The sequence below is a fragment of the Salvelinus sp. IW2-2015 genome, linkage group LG32 (genome assembly GCF_002910315.2).
Source record: "Salvelinus sp. IW2-2015 linkage group LG32, ASM291031v2, whole genome shotgun sequence".
Lineage (NCBI taxonomy): Eukaryota > Metazoa > Chordata > Actinopteri > Salmoniformes > Salmonidae > Salvelinus > Salvelinus sp. IW2-2015.
Window position 1 is genome coordinate 21,445,970 of NC_036871.1, and position 7,360 is coordinate 21,453,329.

A 7,360-nucleotide genomic window follows, 5' to 3' on the forward strand; every position below is an offset into this window, starting at 1 on the left:
CTGTGTACTATCTCCTTGCAAGGTCATTCTAAGGTCAGTCCGAAGGCTTGATAGCTTTACATGACATCTTTAGAGCACTAAGTGTGTGTGTGTGTGTGTGTGTGTGTGTGTGTGTGTGTGTGTGTGTGTGTGTGTGTGTGTGTGTGTGTGTGTGTGCTGTCTCTTATACACATCTAGATGTGTATAAGAGACAGGTCTGTGTGTGCGTGTGCGTGTGCGTGTGCGTGTCTGTGTCTGTGTCTGTGTCTGTGTCTGTGTCTGTGTCTGTGTCTGTGTCTGTGTCTGTGTCTGTGTGTGTGTGTGTGTGTGTGTGYRAGGGAGCTGTGACCTTCACTTCATTTTCAGTGGAATCACACAGAGTCAGTTAGTTGTGGTCACTGTCCCTCCTATGTGTGATAGGATCTGAGAAAACATTCGTTTTGATTGGATGTCTGAAATAAGCACTTATATGTCCACTATCCAGTAACCATCTAACCATCAAATGATCAGTTGATTACTCAGTAATGTGTATAAAGTTATACTAAGAATAGATATAAGGATTTCATTGATGTACAGAGACCCTGGCTGTAAGTTCCTACTTGCACTTACACATTACCTTTTGCAAATTTGCACTTGATGCTCAGTCATGTCAACACATGCCAAAGGTTGTTGCATATTTCATCATGAAAAAACAGTAAGTGTTCGGTTGGCCTCTCTGGTTGTAGGGCAGATTTTCTGTGTTAAACTGGCCCTCTTTGCCTACCTACTCACCACCCCACCTCGGGTCCGGCTGGCCTTCTCTACATTATTAAGAGCCACAACGCCAAGTTACAGAGCTGTATTTCCCATGTCTTCCATTTCAAATGATTTCCCAAACATATTTCACTTGACACAAAGACAAAGGACCCGGCACATTTGTTTCTCTCCTTTTCCTCGTAACATTAAATATTAATGCCAGCATAATTTCGCAGACTCCCGAGTACCAAGGGGCGGGAGAGTACAGCCCTGTAGTCATCAGCGACTTCAGTGTTTTTTCCTAGAGGTAAGAAGTTTGTCAAAATCAATTTTGAGATGCAACAGCACAGTATTTACAGTTACATGTCACATTTTGTTCATATATGGGGGGCTATTTAATATGAAGCTCTAGTCTGTTCTATAACATTTGCCTGGGTGTTTATGTTTATCTTTGTTTGTGTGTATTACCCGGTCCTTAACCGGACCAGAACAACACAGAGAGATGGCAGCAGAGTTTGCTGGTGCATGAGTGCAGTCACAGTGCATTGCAGTGGCAACATTTATACAAACCATTATTCATGCATTGTGGAGACCCCGCTCCCCACAATACGCCAAGACACTTTAACATCAAAGGCACCACACATAGTCGCCTGGCTCCCGTAGGAGCGTATTCTTTTGATTCTCTTTCCCCCTCTCCCTCCACTGTCTGCAGAGCGGTTCCCCCTGGCCCCCTGCTCTCCCCAGCCCCCTGTTCTCCTGCTCCCTGGGTCACCTAGCGCTTAAAATAACCGCGCCAAGGACCCGCTACGTCTTCTCCTCAGCCCACTCCTCCAGTGAATTACACAGCCGTTCCACGTTATTAAACATGACACTCAACCAAGATAATGAAGCCTTTCTTCATCTCATTTGGAATCCTAATCTAATTTCTTTGATTAATGGGCACTGATCTGCATATCAAGGGCTCTTGTTAATTTCTCCGGCAAATCCCTTTTTATGATGCGCTCGCAAAACAAAAAACGTATCTGCCTTAAGAATCTCTCTTTCCCTACCCCTTCTTTTCCACTTGAGAGGCTTAATGGGGAAAGTGAATGGGGCCGGGTAGCAGGCTGATTAGATGATGGCTCCAACCACCATCCCCTCCTCCCACTCAAGACAAGACAGGAGAAGAGAGAATCTGCCATGTGTTTTGTTCAAGTTCAAGTTTATTTGTCTGATGTACAGGATACGCATGGTATACACTGTTGAACGAAATGCGACAACAATAACAAATAAAATATATGATTTTTTGTTGTTGAATGGTCTTGGTCTCCTCATTTGTCCTCTCTGTGCGGTAGTACTGCTCTGGTGCATTGACCATTATATCAAGGCATAAGGCGAGACCCAAATTCAGACACAGGAGGCAGATGGTTGGAGTCTTACAATGTTTATTAATCCAAAGGGGTAGGCAAGAGAATGATCGTGGACTGGCAAAAAGGTCAAAACCAGATCAGAGTGGCAGACAGGCTCGTGGTCAAGGCAGGCAGAATGGTCAGGCAGGCGGGTACAAAGTCCAGAAACAGGCGTGGATCAAAACCGGGAGGACTAGAAAAATGAGAATGCAGAAGAACGGGAAAAACGCTGGTTTACTTGGAAACATACAAAACGAACTGGCACAGAGAGACAGGAAACACAGGGATAAATAAACTGGCGGAAATAAGCGACACCTGGAGGGGGTGGAGACAATCACAAGGACAGGTGAAACAGATCAGGGTGTGACACATTAGGCTACTCCACATCCCCACTAGAAACCAGTCGAGCCATCCAGTACACAAGAGCCACCAGGCTTCTTCATGGGGGAGGAGGAGGGATGGAGGTCTGGCCTGAGCCATTAATAACAATCCCTACTCAGAGGAAAAATACAATAATGGAGCTTCACAGCACAAGCCTCCTTCTGTGTATTCATCCCAAATGGAATCCTACTCCCCACAGGGCTCTGGTCAAAAGTCACACACATAGGGCCTGATTCAGACTTAGGAAATCTATTCCTTTTTTATGCATTTTTACTTCTCAGTAGTTGTTATTCAGACTTACTGTTCCCTTGCATGGGCTTTGGCTCTTGCTGACCAACAAATGTTCCTTTTGAGTTTTTATTCAATAGGGTTTCAATACATTCATCTAAAGCCATCCTTTTAAATATGGTATACCTTTAATTTGAATTTTCTCGACAGTATCACTATGGAGAAAACGGTTCAGAATTTTAGCGATCAATGAAAGAAAGACCCCTAAATACACGTCGCATATTATTCTCCTTTTCAGGTGGATACGAAAATACTCTGATCTTGTATATTATTTAGGGTTAGGAAAGTATTTATGAATAATACAAAACAGGTTTGGAGAGCCTTTGCACATCAAACATATTAGTGAATCAAAAATGCAGGGGTTTGATTCATCCTGAAAGTTGCCATATTCAATTGTTCAAATCCATGAAATATTGGAAGGTGAGAAAAATGTACAATGGGGGTTGAACAGTAGTCCTACAAGTCTACCCTAATATTGCACACTAACCATGGAACTGTGATGACAACGATCCAGTTTCTTTGGACTGTGCGCCAGGCTCCAGGTTTAAACTTCTATGTGTGTTCTGTGTTCCATAATTATTCAAATAGGCTTCATGTCCCAAATTATTGCACAACTTACAATCAAATCCAAATCAAATCAAATTTATATAGCCCTCCTTCATCAGCTGATATCTCAAAGTGCTGTACAGAAACCCAGCCTAAAACCCCAAACAGCAAGATTATAACAGAACATGGCCAAGATGTTCAAATGTTCATAAAGGACCAGCATGGTCAAATAATAATAATCACAGTAGTTGTCGAGGGTGCAACAGGTCAGCACCTCAGCAGTAAATGTCAGTTGGCTTTTCATAGCTGATCATTGAGAGTATCTCTACCGCTCCTGCTGTCTCTAGAGAGTTGAAAACAGCAGGTCTGGGACAGGTAGCACGTCCGGTGAACAGGTCAGGGTTCCATAGCCGCAGGCAGAACAGTTGAAACTGGAGCAGCAGCACGGCCWGGTGGACTGGGGACAGCAAGGAGTCATCATGCCAGGTAGTCCTGAGGCATGGTCCTAGGGCTCAGGTCTTCCGAGAGAGAAAGAGAGAAAGAGAGAATTAGAGAGAGCATACTTAAATTCACACAGGACACTGGAGAAATACTCCAGATATAACAGACTGACCTAGCCCCCGACACATAAACTACTGCAGCATAAATACTGGAGGCTGAGACAGGAGAGGTCAGGAGACACTGTGGCCCATCTGATGATACCCCGGACAGGGCCAAACAGGAAGGATATAACCCCACCACTTTGCCAAAGCACAGCCCCCACACCACTAGAGGGATAWCTTCAACCACCAACTTACCATCCTGAGACAAGGCCGAGTATAGCCCACAAAGATCTCCGCCACGGCACAACCCAAGGGGGGGGCGCCAACCCAGACAGGAAGACCACGTCAGTGACTCAACCCAGTCAAGTGACGCACCCCTCCTAGGGACGGCATGGAAGAGCACCAGTGAGCCAGTGACTCGGCCCCTGTAATAGGGTTAGAGGCAGAGAATCCCGGTGGAGAGAGGGGAACCGGCTAGGCAGAGACGGCAAGGGCGGTTCGTTGCTCCAGAGCTTTCCGTTCACCTTCACACTCCTGGGCCAGACTACACTCAATCATAGGACCTACTGAAGAGATGAGTCTTCAATAAAGACTTAAAGGTTGAGACCAAGTCTGCGTCTCTCACATGGTAGGCAGACCATTCCATAAAAATGGAGCTCTATTGGAGAAAGCCTCCAGCTGTTTGCTTAGAAATTCTAGGGACAATTAGGAGGCCTGCGTCTTGTGACCATAGCGTACGTGTAGGTATGTACGGCAGGACCAAATCGGAAAGATAGGTAGGAGCAAGCAAGCCCATGTAATGCTTTGTAGGTTATCAGTAAAACCTTGAAATCAGCCCTTGCCTTAACAGGAAGCCAGTGTAGGGAGGCTAGCACTGGAGTAATATGATCAAGTTTTTGGGTTCTCGTCAGGATTCTAGCAGCCGTATTTAGCACTAACTGAAGTTTATTTAGTGCTTTATCCGGGTAGCCGGAAAGTAGAGCATTGCAGTAGTCTAACCTAGAAGTAACAAAAGCATGGAATTATTTTTCTGCATCAATTTTGGACAGAACATTTCTGATCTTTGCAATGTTACGCAGATGGAAAAAAGCTGTCATTGAAACAATCTTGATATGTTCGTCAAAAGAGAGATCAGTTAGCCTAATATGATCCACCGTCACTAGCGATCCTCAGGAACAACCACACGAACGCAGAGGAAAGAATGGTAAACTAACAATGGAATGGAATGATCCAAGATGTATGGAAACTAATACTAAAGTGACAAGTTCTAAATGTCTGTGGGTATAACTGATGGTGGCTACTGATAGTGGCTAATATTTAGCATGGCACAAATCTGCAAAAAATATAGTGAAAAGTCTGGGCATATAATTAATATCTTCTAGAAATCATAAATCAACTCGGTAGGTTTGGCACTAAACTGTCATTTGCGTATGGCTACAGAAGCCTATAGCTTGGGTCTCCAAATGTCATCCCTGCAAGTTATAAGGCCAGCATTTCATAAACTTGTGGAAAAGGTTGAAATGCTTCAGTTTTCTGCCATATGACTGGTTTCACATTTGTCTCTAGCGATCTAGCGATTTAAAACAATTGTCATTTATATTTATAATCCCCTTATCTAAATGGGTTACTCATTTACCTAGCTCTTATCAATAGCTCTTATCAATTTGTAAATTACAGTGCATGGAAAATGGTGTTATTTCTATAGGGGAAAAAAATAATAATTTCATTGTGCGTAAAACTGGTGGAATTATGAGGGAATTAAATCAAGGTCAGAATACGGCGTATCTGTAGACACACCTCCGTCTTCAATTCATTGGATCTCTACCCCAAACAAATAGCGGATGAATAGCATGCTATTCTCATGCTTAATTAATTTCAAGGTCAGAATACGCATAGCGATAAAAGTGCTTAAAAAGGGAATTATGTTCCATTTACGCATGCTTAGCTCGGGTTGGAATTCCCCCCATAGTGAATAGAGAGAGGGCCATATGGGACTCAACCCATCATGTTTCTCAGTGCAACTGCAACTAGAGTGCTTCTCAAATTGTTGTTTTTCTTAAAGCTACATACACAGTACATGTCTATCTCTGCATCATGCATTACTGTGGGCTTAGAAGAAATGTCAGGAAGGGTTTCGGAATTGCACGGTGGTATTAGCCAGTGGCAGCCGCTAATTGGTTGAAGACCCGGGGCGTGAGGTTGTTAGAGTTTTGATATGATGCTAAGTTTTCGAACTACCGGTAGTTTCTTTGAGAAGATATATAATGTGATCTGTGCATTTGAAAAACAGCATAAATACACCTATTTCACTTTTGCATGTCAAAAAGAATGACCACTGCTGCACATCCTGCCACTAATTTGAACAGATGAACAAAAGGGCACCAGGGAGAACGCAACAAGCATGTAGATGCATGTAGTGAAAAAACATTATCTAACTGGGGATAGCTAGCTAACATAATGTCAGAAAGCATGATGCGCTAGCCAGTTAACTTTCATTCTGAAATAACTTCATATTTCCAAGTTAGTCAGATATTATTGTGGAAATACTTGAAATTGGCATGGGAGCTAACTAGCTTGCAAGCTACCAGCTAGCTATAGCTAGCAAGCTGCTTATCAAAGGTAGATAACTGGTTAATTTGATAATGCTTTGTGATACACCTGGTTTTATGCTGTTTTAGTCCACACAACGTGTTGCCCGGTCACCTACAGTAGAACATTGTGAACCCGGGGGAAACAATAAAATTGACCATGCTTTGTTGTCCTATCAGATAGGCGATGAGAAGGTTCTAGCTAGTGTATCCCTCTGTCATTCAACTCTTATTGGATGTAGTTGTCCAGTTCATCGGCTCCCAGGCTCCCATGACTGCTATAATTATTTATTTACAAGTTAATTACAATTTGCTTTTTACTTTAGCCCCCATCTGTGCCTGATAATGCAGATCTAGTCTCACGTGCGAGATTGAAGTAAACTGTCTGGCGTAAGAGACTACTTTCAGCATATCTGACTACCACTCCATTTACTTCCCCCCTGCTTAGAAACAAAGACTCAAGAGGGAAATTCCGGTGGTCAGGTCTGTACAATGCTGGTCCGACCAATCAGAATTCATGCTCCAAGACTGTTTTTATCACGTGGACTGGAATATGTTTTGGGTCGCCCCTGGGAATAACATCAATGAATACGCCGACTCGGTCACCGGATTCATAAAGAAATGCATAGATGATGTGATACCTATAGTGTCTTTCAAAACTTACCCGAATCAAAAACTGTGGATTGTTGGCAGACTTGAAAAGAAACTGAAGGAGAGAGATGCTGCTTACAAACACGGCAAGGTGACCAGGGATGGTAGTATGGTTAACCTCTAACGAGCCTCTACCCCGGGTCCGGGAGCACCCCCCATCCCCCCACACACTGATTAGCATAGCTAGCATAGCTTCACAAGTAGATAGTAGCATCTAAATATCATTAAATCACAAGTCCAAGACACCAGATGAAAGATACAG